Genomic DNA, 18,235 nt, shown 5'->3' with positions numbered 1-18,235 from the left:
ACATGCAGCAGTCTTGTTCCTCATCTCCAGGAAATCCCCCAAACATCACCATGTTTTGACAGCTAACCAGAAGAGAAAGCAGGGAGCATAGCTCAGCACTTTTTATGAATGCTGATGTCTACAAGACCATGCTTTAATTATTCCAGAAAACTGGTATTACGTCGCCGGAGTGACTGAAACACAATGTGCTTGACAACTTTTGTTTCCCTAGGAAAAGCAGAATTTCTTGCTTATTGATGATAAGTCCACCCTCCCAAAAGTCTCCCCCTTTATTCTGTGAAAAGCAAGCTGATACTAGACACAAATATTGTCTTCTAAAAGCATAAGGCATGCTCAGTGCCCCAAAGAAAGTGCCATGTGTTTTTACAGAAGTAATTAAGTATTTAAAAATAAATAAATAAATAAATGATGTTTAATTAAAAAGCTGTTCCTGTTTTTTTTTTCTGAATGTAAGATTAATTACTGAACATAATTTGGTGAAGTATAGTACAGCACAGGGATAGCCCTCAAGAGTTTAGGCCCAACTTGGTCAGGGGACCACAAATGGGTATCTACTTGCCTCCCCAACCATCACATGCGTTCAAAGTGGTGTAGGCCCACTTCTTTAAAATGTGGATTATCTGGCATCTCTAAGCAGTGCTCAGTCACATGTTCCTTATTTTCCAGCTTGGTGCAGCTAGACAAGATGCCCTGGGCCACTTTGCCCTTGGGCTTTCCAAAAGTACCATGTATGACTGTCTGGAGCCTAGAGTGAAGACAGCATTGAGATAACAGATGTGAATAACTTCCAGAAAATTGTTTATAAGTTATCTTAGGCTACCTGCCTAGGCAACAGGCTGAATGTACTCCCAAGGAGGCCACTATTTGCGGCCTTTGCTCACTCAGCCTCTATCTATGTGGAAAGGAGCTTGGTAAGCTTGATTGGCTGCAAAACACCCCATCCATGTGTATTGGAAATCTGAAAAGGGGGCCCTCTGCAAGGCAGAGAATGAGAAAAGTTACTTAACTTCTCCAAAGGTGGAAGAAAAGAACCAACTCCACAAATTTGCCCTCTGACCTGCATGTGCACGTGCTTGCATATGTGCCTTTGTATAGACCATATGCACACCAGAACAAGGGTGGTAATAATAATAATAATAATAATAATAATAATAATAATGCATAAATAAATACTCTTTAAAAAGCCCCCTCTCCTTTGGATATGCATGAGAGAACGGATAACCATTTAATCACAGAGTATGACCTCAGTAATAAGGAAGTAAACACCTTTGCCTACTTTGCTTACTTGTCATATCTTATCCTTAACTCCCCTGGTACATGCATCTTAGGACTTACTACATATCCACTAACAAAAATGAGACAGAAAAGAAACAGAGCTGCTTACTTCTTCCTTAGGAGTAACTAACTTTCTATGAGGGATATCTACCTTGACTTACAAAGTACTTATAGTTCGTTCATCTAGAACATTGGTTCTCAACCTGTGGGACTCTTTTGGGGGTCCAATGACTATTTCTTAGGGGTTGACTAAGATTGTGGGAAAACACTAATGTTTACATTACAATTCATAACCATAGCAGAAATACAGTCATGAAGTGGCAAATGGAAATAATTTTATAGCTGAGGGTCACTACAAATTGAGGAAGAATTTTAAAGGGTCACAGCATTAGGAGGGTTGAGAAGCAGTGATCTAGACCATGACCAAACCTGATAAAGATTTACTGAGACTCCTACTAAACATCTATTATTTTCATTTAAGGTAAGTTATAATACCATGTGCATTATCACAATTGACCAGTGAGCATAATTTGCAATGTTGAACATTTTCCTGTACCAAACGTTAACCTTTCTCCTGTGTTCCCTTTAATAGCTCTCTAAAAATGCTAATATCTCATTTGCTTTCTAATCTCAAGTAGCTGAAAGGAAAAGTATTCATTTCTTCTGAAATAAAACATCTTCATTATGACCTATGAGTTGAATGATATCATTTTCCTTTGAAAGTAGATAATTTCTAAAGGCAAAAGCAGATACATAGTTATTATACGTTGAGTTTTAGGACTGAGAGATCAAAGATGAAGTGGTAGACATGTCTAAAGAACAGAGTTGCTGAGGTTCATTAGTGAATACTCTTCTGGTTTGATTTTTTTCCAAATACCATGCAATTACTAATAGAAGATGATAATTACTACAAATCACTATTATGAGAACTTGCATTCATGCATATAACATAATTTTAAGTCAAGGACATTCAGATGACTATTTACATTATAAGGCACTAAAGGAACAGAATTTCAGTAGTTTCTTTTACCAAAAGTATAACTTTTCCCTATGAAGTTACAAGAAGGGTATTTAATATGACAAGCAGTATTTAAGTTAACCTTGGTTAATTGAGACCTGATAGATTTTATATTTATTATTTTACTTTCAAACAGTTCTGGTTGTATCTCTTAATATTAAGTAAAAGAAATTCTTTATTATTTAAATATTCACTTTTGTTTTTTGATAACTATTAACTGTACACTAAATTGATTGAGAGAAAATTTTAGAACATTTTGTGGGTTTGAAATATTTAAAGAGAAATTGTCTTTTTATCATATTTAAGATGTTTAGAAAATTTTTCACGTATAAATCACAAACCACCAGGAAAAGTTTGGATTATCTGAGAAAAAATAGAAAGAAGAGATGTGTTGTCTGACATGACTCTTTAGGAGGGCGAGTCTCAATATGGGAGGTGAATCTTTGTTAATAATGGGCAAGAAGAAAATAAACAAGAAGGAATGTGCTTGCATGTACATAAAACAAGAACAAACTGAAGAAACTAGCAATAACACATTCCATTGGAGAAATAAAAATATTGGAAACAAAGAATGAGAGAAAATGATGAAGCACATCTGTTTTGCCTTCTTTTTTGACTGCTAAATCTTGTAAATGCATTTATTAATTATAAATATATACATTTGAAGTTGCAGAAATATAACACTTAAATGGAAAAATGTATTGACTAAGAATGTTTTAAAATCATTTCTCCCAGCTGGCTTTAAGCCACAGAGCTGTGACAAACTTCTTCCAAATGTCAATTGGTGGAACAAAATGTAACTTTAGAGAATAGTTGGTCCATTCATTATAGAAGTCAATAAAACAGCTTTAAAGCAGTGGAAAACCTACCCAGAAGCCTGATCAGGATGCACTTTATTTATTATGATCATTTTAAAAGGCAAAATGTAAAATTATAAGAGTTCTTGTTAAGTTCATTTCATTTAACATCAGCAACAGGCTTCTACTAGTAGAAAAAGAGCAGTGTACTGAGATAGCAGGATCACATTGTAGAGACTTGTTTCCTAGTATTGCAAAGGAGGATCTAGTAAACAACCCACAGTAAAAGGGTTCAGCCTGGTAAACGTGAGAAAGGTTTGAAACATCACAGTTGTATACTATCAACAGACACTTTCTTTTTTTTATTTAGTTTTTTAAATCAAATCATAATTTTTACTTATTCACACAGGGGTTATAAACACAAAAAGGCAGGACATGGGGAAGGGGGTGACACTGGAGCGTGGGTGTTCACGGGGAGTACAGATATCTTTCAGAACATGGTATCGGCTGGGTAAAGGTTCAGGGGACAGGTCACTATGACTCTGTCTATGATTCACTTGTCCTTGTCTAAGTTGGTATTATCTGCCAAGGCTACCTAGTTACAAGGTCCATGACTACTCAGCCTGGTAAATTTCCACAAAAAATTTATAATAACCTGTTTATAATAGCTTATAGCCCTCAACAGACACTTTCTTAAATAGGATATTTATATATAAAAATGTTTTTCTTCTCCCCTATTTATATACTGGGATCTGTATATGGGAGTGCACTTAAAGTATGCAAATGAGAATATAAGTGACCTCTTTCAAATATAAAAGCTTATTGCCATTGGAAAGTTTATTAAAGGAGTTTTTTTTTCTAGAATACATGTAACAGTCCTTGCAAAAGATTATGGAAAACTTACTGTCTCCCTTTGACATTCCTATATTTTTATTTATATAGTTTCAAATAGAAAGCAAATGTTTGCTTCTTTTATTTTTTTACTTAAAGTGAGTTTTTAAAGTACTAGATTTTTTGCTACATTCCTGTCATCCCAGCACACTGGAAGGGGAGCCAGGATGATAAGGAATGCAAGACCAGTCTTGGTTATCTGGGATGTTCTAGGCAACCTAGCATACAGGAGATAATATCTCAAAACCAAACATACATAAAAAGAAGCAAAATGCTGCATACATATGTAGCTTAAGTTTGATATCATTACGTGTCTTAATATAGTTATTTTATAGGATAAGGATAGTTGATGTCAGATCCATAAAATGCCTTATAGTTTATCTTAAACAGCAAAATGAATGCTGGATATTCTTCCTCTTGATCAATATATTGAATTCTGACTTCTAGTCTTTGAGTTTGTGGTAAAGTCATCTCATGAAAGTGTTTGTTAAAATTCATTTAAACATATAAAAAGAGACAGCTTCATTACCATAGTATTATGTAAGGAATATACAGTGACCTATGCATTTGCACAATGCAAAGTTCCACTGTGTATTTTCAATAGTTCTCAATATTAAGCAGCTTTACTTCATTTCAATTTTATAACAATCTATTATTTTTCACTGCAGGGTTTCATGTTTTACTTTTCAATTAATAAAAGTGATTAATACAAAATATTTTTCTTACACATTGATATACACACCTATATCACATGGTACATTAACAAGAACCACTCTCTGATTGTGTCATGCATTCAGATTCCTCTCTTTGCCTCTGTTCTTTTTATTTTCTTTGAGATACCACTGTATCATCTGTACAGCAGTTGACTTAAAACTCTTATTTTGAGTTTGGATATTCCTATATTCTTTTCTTCGAACAGTGGACATTATTGAACGTGTCTAGTTAACTTTCTTCGTAAAAATTTGCACAGCATTCCTCAGAACATTGGAATAAAAATTAGAGTATCTGCTACCCTAGAATTCATTTTGAGATGTGTCCTCACACTATATAGTAACTATCCCTCCTGCTTCTTTCTCCCTCCATTCTCCCTCCTGTATATGAAGCTTTCTTTTCCAGCAAGACAAGAGACATTTGGATCCTCTTCCTATCCTTTTCAGTCAGCCTACAACATATTTTTTGTCCAATCAATCTTTCCTTTCCATTTCCTGTCAGTAAAATCTCAGTTCCCAAATTTCTTTTGCCTCTGATTATGTTTTCAAAGCTCCAGAATCTAAAGAAGAAGCAAGAACAATGTATCACACCCTGTGTTATTTTCCCCCTCTGCTGCATATAACTTGTTGTTCTGTACAATAATTTTTGTTTGGTATTTTGGCTTACTACTTAGCTTCCTTAAGTAAAATAGAAGTTAATTCCAGATATGAAGAAAGAAATTTCAATTTTTTAACTGTTAAGTTCCCAAACTTGAGATAGCCATTCTTAACATGTAGCAGACACTAAAAATGTATTTACTGAAATAAGATGAATAACAAATTTCAGTTTGTGTTATTAAAAGTGATAGAGTTACTTATTATACATCCATAAAAGAAATTTGCCCTGTAGTTACAAGTTTTCCTCACATGACATGAGGACACATGAAAAACGTCTTTGATTAACTTATTGTTCATATAGTTCTGGAAATTTCTCTCCTTATCACTTAAAAAATAAACATCTAAGACCATGTACTGAATGAACCTGCATTTTAAATACTTCAACTTCCCAGTGGATGAAATAGACATATGTCTATTATATGTCCACATTTTCCCACCTAAAATGTTAAGGAAATACAATAATAATTTTGTAAGACAGAATATCTTATGAAAGAAAAGATATACATTTCAAGAGTCCTAATATTATTTTGTTAATATGAATGACTAGGAGTCAAGGCTTAAAATAGATAATTTTTTTTATTCTAGAAAATACTTTAAAATATTATGATGGACAGTTAGGTGAAATGAATATATGTTATGAATCTGTAACTGAATAATCAAAGTATATTAAAGATAATCTAACTTAGTAACTACAGTCTTCATTATAATCAGTTATTGCATCCTACAGTGAGATGGTGATTTGAACATCAGGCTAAATCGATTTTTAATTCAAAATATATGGTGAACTACTTTCATATTTCAATAAATTTCTAATATGAGTTTGATTCTATATGGTACATATTTTCATAAGAAAGAACAGAAGCCAAAGTATATGTTAGTGATCAGCAGGACCCTGTTCCATTTTGCTGTTATGAGCACTGCTGTGGTTTAATGAATGATCCTTTAGCCCACACAATTGTGATTTGTACTATTTTCCATACTTCTTTTGGCTACTGTAAAACTCCAAATCATTTTTAAGTTTTTCTCTTTCTTAATACAACATCTCATCAGTCCCTAATCTTACAACATGTTTTTTCTTCCTTGTAGTTTAAATTACTAAAATATTTCTATAGCATGCAATGTTTGGCTATGTAACTGATCCTAATTTTTCTTTCTTGTAGTTCGAATTACTAAAATATTTCCATAGCTTGCAATGTTTAGCTGTGTACCTGATCCTAATGTTATATAACACTAGGCATGAAAATCGTAAAAAAAAAAATATGTTTAAAATCTTAGAAAATCATAGAAACAACAACAACTAAAAACTGAGAAGAAAAACATAAAAATAAATATTGGCTTCTGGAGAACCATAAATAACCTGTTCCTCACAGTTTTGTTATTTCTTCACCAAATGCCTGTTATCTATGTTTTTGATTATTAAAGGCAGTTCAGCCCACCCTGTGCCATCTTTATTTGTCTTCCTAGAGAGTGTCATCAAGGGCTACTCAAGCAGGGCTAATTAGCCCTTGCAGATGGCACAGACATGGCAAGTCGGTGTGTGCTGGACTCTACCAAGGGTAGAGGGAGATGTGATCTCTACTCAGTGTAGGGGCAGGTACCAAGAGTTATCTGTAAAGCAACAAACATCTGGTAAAATTCTTGACAACAAGCAATGTGTACTGTGGAAGTGTAGAGTTTGATGCTCAAATACAGTTTCCCAGCATGCCTTCTTGTCACCACATTCCGATAGTAACTAAGACTTTCAAGTGATGATGAGATAAGAAAAGACACCCATCAGCAGAATCTTTTTTATTGGATATTTTATTTATCTACATTTCAGATGGTATCCCCTTTCCCCATTTTGCCCCCACGAACCCTTCATGCCTATTCTTCAGGGAGCACAGTCCTCCCTGATGAGCTCTCTTATGATGAAATAGGAAGTCTGGCAGAATTAAAACCAGCCCAGTCATTCCAGCTAAGTTCCTTACATCATACTTAGGATGAGCTCCACATCTGGCACTTTAGATCTTCCACTTGGGCTGCTGCCTTGGATCATTGAAATGAGGTTTGCTTGCTTTCCCCCCTTTTTGCTTTTGTCACTGAGTTTCTCCCTTTGGCTCATTAAAACACAACATTGAATCAGAACAGAATGAGAATTCCACAAACAGCTTTCATCCAATTGTGTATCTTTTTGAGCTTTTGTGGAAACATCCTGGACATATTTTCATGTAGATAGCTGCTAGTTGGTCTTTCCCAAGACGGTCCACATACCCACCAAAGAAACACAAATAGTCATGCATCTGGTCTCTAGGCTGCTTGTCTTGTTCAGTTTTAGTTTTGGATCTCCATGTTTTCATTTTATTTGCCTTCTGTTCCAAACTATGAAAAACTTTACTGATAGCGCTTCCAATAGGATTGTATCCTAATAATGTACACCCAGTCACACCCTATCTACTAGTACCTACGGTATCATATACAGTATGCTTTAATATTGTGATGTGATATTACTGAAATCAGATGCTCAGAATTCAGGGTGAGGATGAAAATCTTGCCTGAATCATTTCTCTAGCTCTCCACCACAAAAAGACATAGCCTCATTGTCCATGGTTGCTTCTACTCCAATATGAGGGAAAGAAATACAAATTTACTTTCATATTGAAGACTCATTCATGAACAGCTGATTAAAGAAACTTTGCTGTTTTATGAAGCTTAAGGAAACTTATAAAGAGAAGCAAGAAAAGTGGCAAATATAGTGACATGTGTGGGAATATATGGGCATAAATGCTTTTATTGATGGCATTTTCTATTCATTTAAATCAAAGTTTTCTTTTTCCTCATCCTCCTTGTCCTCTCCCTCTCTCTTCCCTCCTCTTTTCTCCCCTTCTCCCTTCCCTCTTTTCCTCCCTTCCTTCCCCTCCCCTCTTCCTCTTTCTTCACAATATGAGCATCCAGTATACCTCAAAACCATGACCTCTGGCTGGGATTATAGTGTGCACCTTCCTTCCTGATTTACAATGACATTTACTGAATAACTCATGTTTATCACTTACCATTTCTATTGTTTCTTTTTTACAAGTATCTATTTTAATTGCAGGTACAACCATTTGTTATTAACAATGTCAGCTACGACCAGACTATTTTAAGTGATGTGATGTTTACTTTTGTTTTTTAATTTTTTAATTGTTCCTACACATCTTTGCCATTTTCATATTTCTGGTGTATCTGCAAAATGAAAATTTTCTATAGCAAGTTAACTGTTCCCAACAATTTTTTACAGTTGCTATAATAATCCGGTGTCCACTTTTCAACGAACTGAGAAAAGGCCCTGTCATTAATCAAGTGTATAAGCTTTGCTAATTACTGTAGCGACTCCACGCATTGTAACAGCAGGTAAATTGGCTGCTTCTTCTATAACCAGTACATTCTCATTCTTCTTTCAAAGTAAGCAGTGAATAAAAACATCTACTTTATATCAGCAACAGTGAATTACTCATCCATTTACTCTTGCTACCTCCTAGTTTTAAGTCACTTTTACTCAATTAGGTGATGGCAGACTTAATTACTTATGGAACCAGGGTTTACAAATGCACATCTTATCAAGAGAAGGTAAGTGGCCTAAAGTATGGTGGACTATATACCTCTCCAGCATCTATATCCCAATCTAGTAGATCAGCATCTACTGCAATTGATTGGTGAAAAAAGTAATATTTAAAATGTAATGTAAATAATTACAAATGGGGGAATATAAAATACCAATTAAATGAAATTAACTGCATTTAAAAACCTCATGTTTTTAAATAATTCATATTGAACAAATTTCAGTGTGAAGAAAACATTGAAAAACAAATGTCTGTTCTATTTCGAAGCTGTGAAGTGTTACAAGTCAGATATACTATGGACGAAAGTGCTTCTCTATAGAGACAAAGCAAAAGCATACAGACAAAGCAATAGCATGCTCAGAACAATATCACAGAGTAAATAGGAAACTAAATATTTACAGTTTCCTGCCTCAACATATGTTGGAATAAGTAAACAAAAAGGTCTTTGTCTCCTGGCTAGAAATCAAGAAGCTTAATTTGTAAGGAAGTTTGCGGTTTAACCTAGGATCATGACCCATGTGATGACAATGGACAAATATGGAAAGCCATGGTGCTGGCCAGAGACAGCTACATTTAGCAAGGCCAAAGCCAGGAAAATACAAAGGCAAAACCCCAAAATAAATGCTTACCTTCTTTCTCAAAGACAATTATGTTTATATTGGTAAGCAACAGAGGACAAGTGGATACACACATCATTGTGATCGACAAGGTTAAAAACACAAAAGGAATGTACCAGTGGATATTTATATCATAAAGGGACAATATTCTGCAATTACATTATTTGAAAGACCTAACTAAGATTTTTTACATTCCTCTTCCTCCTCCTCCTCCTCTTCCTCCTGCTCCTCCCCTTGTTTTATTTTTAGGAGAGGACTGAATCTAGTTCCACCAACTGAAGGGAAGGGAGGATACATACCACATGAGCTGATTGGACAAACAGTATAAAAGAATGGAATGCATTTGTGAGATACTTAAGATATTCCTAATCCACCTTCTAGTGACTACAGTTTTCTTCATGAAAGCTCATGTTACATAAAAGTCAGTTTGGTTTTAATCTTTGATTTGAGTAATTAATTGCTCAAAATTAATCAAAATGATCGTTAAAGAACCGTCCCATGCCATGTACTCCAAAATACCCCAAGAAATAATGGCAAATACAGCATTGGCTTTGTTTTCTAGGATATCTAGTGGGACATACTGGCTAAATGACTAAAATGAAAACATTTATTAATTTTCAGAGGTAATGGAAAGTACTAATAAATTTCAGAATTAATCTGGCACAGCAACTAAAGTTTACACACTTTACTATAAAGATTCCTTGATAGTAGGATGTATATAATTACTTAAAATTCAATTCATGTTCATAAATAGTGTAAGAATAAGTTGTCTGCAATTCTCTCTAATAGATCCTTTAATAGAAATAAAACAATCATAAAAAACTATTGATGAATGTTGAATACAAGTGCAATTAATTTGTGGGGATGGTATATAATTTATATTGTAATCAAATAAAAGAATGTCAGACCGTACATCCATGATTACTATGTTATCCCATTATATGAGGGACCATTTGACTATATTCAATTATCCACCACAAAAGTAAAACACAGTTATGAGGAAGATTAGTAAATATTGAGTATGTGCTAGAAAACAGGAAATAGTTTTTTCTAGGGTATATATAATATTTTTTTCAGTATATTCTTTCCAAATTTTGAGCAGTTTTAACAGGTAAATCATCTTAGATAAATGAGAAGATGAAGTAAGTTATCCATAAGTCTTCTTGGTAATAAAATTTTCTAAGTGATAATATTAAATATGATATGTTTGCACATAAGTATGCTTACATTATATATCTTAAATGTCTAAGCTACAGATGTGCTTTAAAAATGTTAACAATGAATAATGGGTGATACAAAATTAGATTATGTTATTCAAGGAGATGGCAGAGGTTCTGAACTAAAGTACCAATTCTGAGGCCAAACCAAAAAGAAAACTGCTATAAATGTGTGTGTGGTGTGTCTGTTGCCCTTCAATTTTATTTCTGGAAATAACATTAAATATTCAACTGAGGTATTTTTTTTTTTCATTTTGAAAATGGCCTCTGATGGGTTGGGGAGAAAGCACTAGTTCTACTGCTTTGTAGGCAGAAGAACATGAGTTAAAAGTTAACTCCAGGACTGGCGAGTTCCATCCACAGAGTTCATATAAAGGAGGAAGGAGAGAATGCCTTGACCAAGTTGTCTTCTGACTTCCAAACACATACCTAGCCACATACATACTCACCTCAATTCTCGCCCCCCCCCAGCAACCATCTCTAAAGGTACAAGTTGTTATATTGTAGTTTTTCAAATGGGAACAGTTAACCACAGAAGTATCTACTTTTTATGCAATTTATTCTCCATTCTATTGCTAAAATAGCATACCCTAAGAAGTAGCATGCTGTCTGTTTTATCCAGAGACATGTTATCTATGGTCAAGATACACAGTTGAAACATTAACTATGATTAACTCATCAAAATTTAAAGATAAGAGAAATTTCCAGAAAATAATGATTTTAAAAGAAAAATGAAATAGTATTTTAAATCTGTTATCCAATGCATCATCAGTTCTCATACATAGCAACGTGGTTTGCTATTCTAATTACAACAAAGGAGAGTGATATTTTGCAAATGATTCAAATTACAGGATTGTTTAGTATTATTTTCCTTATTAAAATTATTTCCTCCTTAAGCTTAACTCAGTGAGGTTTTCTTTTTTTTAATTGAGGTGGTATAAGGGAGAGAAAAGGGAAACTTTAAAAGGAAAAACGTGGGTAGGGGTAGAGTGAGAAGGGATTTAAATATGCCATAATGACTGATGCAGTAGAATATTTAAATTTCAAAGTGTGAGATGCTACAGTTATTTTCCCCTTTCTTCATTTAATAAATATTATGTACATCACACTTTAAGCAGTAATTAAAATAGCAGCTTAGGATGTAGTCCTGAGCCCAAGTATAGGGGACCCTGTAGGATTTTTTTCTTATTTCTAACATTCTGACATACAAGAACCAGAGAAGCAGAAGCATGGCTGTGAGATGGTTCTTAAAAGCCTGTGAAAAGTGATATATGGCATTCCATTCAGGGAAACTGATAGGATAACTGTAGATCTTTACCTCTCCCTCTTCTCAGGACCCAAGACCCCTGTCTCATTCCTATCTCTGCATCAGACATGCCGTGGTGGCCTCTCCTTCTCTGTACCCATCTCAAGAGGAACACACACATCTTCTCACTTTCCTCCCCTCGCATCCTGCCCTCCCAGCCCCCAGTTCTAGCAGTTATTCATGAGAGCCAGAGTCAACCCTGCCAGAGAAGCCAGGAAAACTGTTGAGCCAAATCTAGACCTTCACTCTCCCTCTCTCCTTCAAATCCAATCCCCACACCTCTTTATCAGCTCTGTACAGACTACCTGCTAGGGTCTCTCTTTACTTTCTTCCTCCTCTCCCAGGGGACAGAGCTTGTTATAGTTTCAAACATGAGTTCAATAAATGTCTAACTCAGCATTTTGATTAAAGCTTCATTTTAGTTATCTTGTACCTAGGCTTATATGTCTCTGATTATATTAATAACTGGATTTAAATATAGGCTAAAGAAATGAGATTTGCCTTTCCCTGCCTGTGCTTTACCTTGTTTTAGCTTATTAATATCACAGGCACATCTCCAACATTTCTGAAGAGCGTAGACTTTAGAATTATTCTACATAATCTGTTGTCCTTATATTCACAAATCAAAAGCCATAGGCACAAGGAACAGAAAAGATTATTTTTTAAAAAAAATATATACCAATTGTATCTAAGAAGGAAAAGCAAATATTTACTAACTGTGTCAGTTCTATTAGTAATGATTATCACACATAGAGACACTGTTACTCAATGGGTACCACAGTGAAGAAATGCTCTCTGAATTTGTCACTTTTCAGGAGAGTATTTCAAAGATGTATGGTTTTGAGTTTCAGAAAGTAAATTTCAAGAGATCATGTATCTTAGCCATGATAATTTAGGATGTTGGCTAATAAACCTTGTACTTTTTCACACACCTTACTAGAAGGTGGCTTCTGGGAGTGTTAGTAGTATTCTTCATATGTTTTGTCAATGGTAGGGATGAACTGACACATCTTATTCACAGAAAATTGAACAGATTTAAACACCTTACCCAATGGATACTCAAGTCTAGATAAGAAACTGCAAACTTTATAACATACTCATTGAAAAAATCGCCCAAAGGACAGTGGATAAAATGTATCTTAATATTCACAGTCAGGTATGTGTCATATGGGCAAACCAAAGACTCAGGCATACAAAGAACTCACAGAAATTTTTTGCTCTTTATAGAGGCTTGGTAAATTTCATTTTACCCAGGGCTGAAATAGTAGCTGAAACAGAAAAGAGTCTTACAAAAATGGTGAGGTTCTCTATTTTTATTTTAGGATCAGTTACATGTAAGATGCCTGTAATGTTTCCCACAAAGACTTCTGCCATGCTGTTACTATAGCCTGGTTCTCCTGGTAATAAAATGCTAGGCGATCTCCCATACCACATCAAGGCCCGACTGTTCACTGGGAGACACACCACTTTTTTCACTTGAATAATTTTGTATAAATAAACTCAGATTTTGCAAGCTAAGCACGTGGAAGTCATACGAAGCACACCTAATCACATAGTTGAAGCATTGAAAATGTACCACACTGCAAAAGCTGCGGTGCTGTTTCTGTCAAAACCTGTCACCTGATGCATAAAATGGTTGGTTTTATGAGTCGTTTCTCCGTGAACTCTAATGGAAACATGGCTAGATGGAGATTTGAATAAAGGACACAGATTTCTTTCTTCCCTTTGTTGAATAAAACTCAACCAAAAAGGGACTCATTTATGTTTTAAATTAACACATGTTTGGCTAAACAGGGTTCATGTCTGTAATACATCTCAAACTTACAGAATGACGGTTTATTCAGCAAACCTTTCTAAGATACAGGAAAAGTGTTGTGGGTTTAACTTTCATTTGAAAACTAGAAGTTTGTAAAAGTTAGCATCATATTTTGTTATTACTCTGTCTCTCTGTCTCTGTCTCTGTCTCTGTCTCTCTCTCTCTCTCTCTCTGTGTGTGTGTGTGTGTGTGTGAGTGTGTGTGTTTTGCATGACAGCCATTGTATGCAAGTGGAGCTCTGTGAACCAAATGGGAGAATCAATTCTCTTTTTCCACCATGTAGGTCCTAGGAATCTAACCTAGGGTATCAGGTTTGCTGTCATCAACATTAGCTCCTTTATCTCTGAACTCACACATATTTTAAGGGGGAACATCATGGAGAAGTAATAATTAAAAGCTCATTAGCAGGGCTATGTATGTAGCTTATCAGTACAGAATAGGATTAACATGCTCACATCCCTCAAGCATACAAGACTTATATATAGACATATATACACAGAGGTATACATACATACATACATACATACATACATACATACATATATACATACATACATACATAAGCCCAGGGTAATAAGTTTAATATAGTATATAAAAAACTATAATTTTAACCTTGTATGATGATTTACATGTGTAATCCCAGCACATGAGAGTCTGAGGGAAGATGACTTACATACTAACTTCTAGGCCAACCTGGGTTACTGCATGAGACTCTCTCAACACATGAACCTTTCAGTCTTCAAAGTTCCCCTAATGTTTGTGGAATAGGCATCCACTCCTCAATAGAGACACAGAAGAAGAACCTCGTAGTTGTTAGTGGACAGGAAAAACATGAACTTAAGAAATGGATATTCTCTCATGTGGTATATTATTAATTTTTTTTGTGGCTTCAACAGTTGAACTTGAGTTCAGCTGGAGTAGAGTTGGAACTGTTCTTGAAGATGTTATTGATGCCAGATGCTCAGAGCCTTGGCATTAGCATCAGCTTGGCTCTATTAAAGGCCCAGGGTAGATGGCATCATAATTGTAAGTCCCTGTGCAGGAAGAGTATCGCCAAGGAGGAAGACAAAGAATTGGGGATGAGCCAATTGTTCACTTTTATAACAATCCTCTTCAAAGGACAACTAACTGAGGATATCCTGTAAGAACAAATTCAATCTTTTCTAGGCTCACACTTTGAAACACAAAACTTTCAATGAACTCCACCTTTTAACAGCCCTCATGGTGTCAAGGATGAACAGAAGTTCCACTGGGGAGAGGTGTGTGTAAAAACAAAACAATACAAAAGCACAAGCAAACAAACACTTTGAAACCATAACACATAGAAATGAAATACCAGCAAATGAATGCACTGTGTTCAGCCCTATTAATCATGCCTTGTTGCTATGCATAGAAAGCACATATTCATGAACTACCTAGACATTTACAAAGCATCTTGCTACTATTGGCTGTTGCTATGGAATATTGTAGGATACAGTATCAACTGACTCAGTATACTTGAAAGAATATCCTCTAAATAGTGGCAGTTTATAAGTAGGATTTCTTTTATCAGACCCTGATGTCATTCTTCCTTAAACAACTTGACTCTCCAGGAAATGAAATAGCAGCTGATTGGCCTGTTTTCACTTCTTAATGTCCCCCAAACAATTTTGCTTCATTGACTGCATTCTGTCATAGGGAAAGTGATTTGGGGATTCAAAATGGATTCATTCTGCTCAAACAGATGTCAAAGATGAGGTACATTGGTTTAACAACTATTTAGGGGCCATGAGAGGAATGAATTTTCCCATGTAAAATCCTATTCTGTGGATGTGAAAGATTCTTTTTTTTGTTTTTGTTTTTTTTCTGTAGCTGTATTTCAATAAATTCAGTAAATCTCACTGAGAAACAATTTTTGGTATCATTGCAGAGAACGGACAGGCATCTTCAATTTAAAATGCTCCACTAGTGTGTTATAGAAATTATATACATTGGAAACATTCACTTTACTAGAAATAATATGTAAGTTTTTAATATCTACATGCATAAAGTTGAGTTTGAAAATGGATAGGTGGCCATTTTAGATGTGCATTTGTGTGGTGTCATACCTAGAGGGTCACAGTCAACATCTAAATAGGGTCCAAACAGATTTATATTACAATACCATTAATATCCTTTCAAATCATTATTGGTTTCAAACTATACTACATGATCTACATTGTATGGCATTACTATATAAAATGAAGAAGTATGAAGAAAAATGTTAAGAACTCCCTGTGCAGTCATTTTATCTGTGGTGACACCTGTATTTGAGACTTTCATGTCACAATTTCATCTAAGCAAGTGGATCTGTAACAATTAGGCTGGAAAGTATTCAGTGACCTGAAGTATGGTGTCATTAACATTAGGTAGAGAGATACAAAAAAATCAATACAAATTTTGCTCACAATTAGCAATTAATTCAATGATTTCTTGCAGGCTCTTTACAGGGGAGAAGAGTGAATTCAAAGCAAGGTACGCTGGATTTATTTCTACAGAAAAGCTCATCTCGAAATCCTGATGAGTAAAGGCATAAGTCTAAATGAGTCAATGCCTCAGGGGAATTGGAGTTACAGACCCAATTACTGGATGTCATCCCTGTTAATTATTTCATCTATGCAGGACATCAGACAGAGTTTCAAATGGAATCCATATTTTGCTTATTTCAAATAAAAGCTCTGCTTGATATTTAAAATTTGCAAAACCATGGCTATTGTTAAGAAGTATTATTCCTGAGTTTTTAATCTTAGCCATTCTGACTGGTGTGAGATGGAATCTCAGGGTTCCAGGTGGAAGATGAGATCCTTGACCTCATGAAGGCTGGACGCCCCAGGGGGTGGGAGTTTTGAGGGTGGGGAGGTGGGAGTGGGGGGGTAGATAGAGGTTACATCCACAAAGAAGAAGGAGGAGGTGTGAGGGGATTGGGGGTTCCTGGGTGGGTGGGGGATGGGGTAAGGGGACAACATATGAAATGTAAATAAAACATCCAATAAAAAAATTAAAAAAAAAAAAAAAAGAAGTATTATTCCTTTTCAGGACAGTATAATTACACAATTTAATAAAGAGCATATCTTTATCTTCTTAAAATGACCAAGAAATGCCTGTATTTTGTGAAAACTTTAACCATGAAATATAAAACTATTTGAAGTTTAAACAATCATTTAACTCAGCTCAAATCTGAAAAAGAAAACTGATGTATTTAAACAGAAGTATTCACTGAAATTTCAAAGTACGTGCATATGATAAACTAAATATTAAAGCTGTTTGAAGTTGTTATAAAGCATTGATTCTTGTTACTCTAATGCAGTATTCTACTTATTTTCACAGTTCAAAATTTGTAAAATAAAAAAAAATCAGTTTGATACCATAGGGTCATGGTTAAATATATATTTAAGTATTTAAGCTCAAAGGAGTACAATATTTGGGATAGGATATCTTTTGCAAGAATACAGAGTTTTAGCTTATATCCTATTGAATTATAGATAGGTAAAAGTTATTAACTATCATATTTTAAACTCACTGCAACCAATTAATAGTCTTAGTGTTCACTACAAAAGTTTCCTTTCAATTAACCAAAAGGTAATTAATTATAATATATCTTTTGTACTATTAGCAGAGAAGCTAATGTTAGATTTCAGAACCCATATGTCTGCTAATGTGTTGGTCATCTACCAATGAACCTTACAAGGAATGTGTGAGAAAAAACACCAGACTATATCAGTAACATGCAAGAGATATCTCACACTGAAGTGACACACCCACTACTTTCTAATTTTATATTTATTTATTTGTTTGTTTGTTTGTTTGTTTTTCAAGACAGAGTTTCTCCGTGTAGCCCTGGCTGTCCTGGAACTCACTACGTAGACCAGGCTGGCCTTGAACTCAGAAATCTGCCTGCCTCTGCCTCCCAAGTGCTGGGATTAAAGGTGTGCGCCACCACCGCCCAGGTAATTTTAATTTTTCTAAAACAAAAAAGAAAAGAAATATGCCATGTAAATAATGAAGGAGAAATGTAAAGCAATTCAGATTGGTGAACTGGAAATGTGTGAATATAACTGCCACCCTGGTTCAGCTTAGTAAATACCAAAGGCATCTCCTGACATCACAATCATACATGACAACTGTGCATATCTGTTGGAAGTTGGCTTGCCCTTGTACAGGTCTTATGTAGGGAGTGGCCTTGTCATGTTCAGAAGATACTGTGCTCATCCTTGAGCTCTGTCTCTTATAATCTTCCAATCCACTTTTCCATGAGTTTCTAAGGTCCCTGAGCTGTAGCTTCTCTTTCTCTCTGTCTGTCTCTGTCTGTCTCTGTCTGTCTCTGTCTGTCTCTGT

At 35.0% G+C, this 18,235-nt stretch overlaps 1 protein-coding gene and 1 non-coding gene across 4 annotated transcripts in view; both read right to left on the bottom strand.

Annotated features, from left to right (window-relative positions):
- The window catches only part of Robo2 (roundabout guidance receptor 2), a 497,708-nt gene that overhangs the window by 161,260 nt on the left and 318,213 nt on the right, over positions 1-18,235 (bottom strand). The window lies entirely within an intron of this gene.
- LOC114611558 lies at positions 794-931 on the bottom strand. Its single transcript, XR_003709859.1, has one exon. It is a non-coding gene; the product is annotated as a small nucleolar RNA SNORA70 (small nucleolar RNA).

This window comes from Grammomys surdaster, unplaced genomic scaffold (assembly GCF_004785775.1).
Source record: "Grammomys surdaster isolate TR1022 unplaced genomic scaffold, NIH_TR_1.0 126115, whole genome shotgun sequence".
Lineage (NCBI taxonomy): Eukaryota > Metazoa > Chordata > Mammalia > Rodentia > Muridae > Grammomys > Grammomys surdaster.
This window is presented reverse-complemented; position numbering and strand designations above follow the sequence as displayed.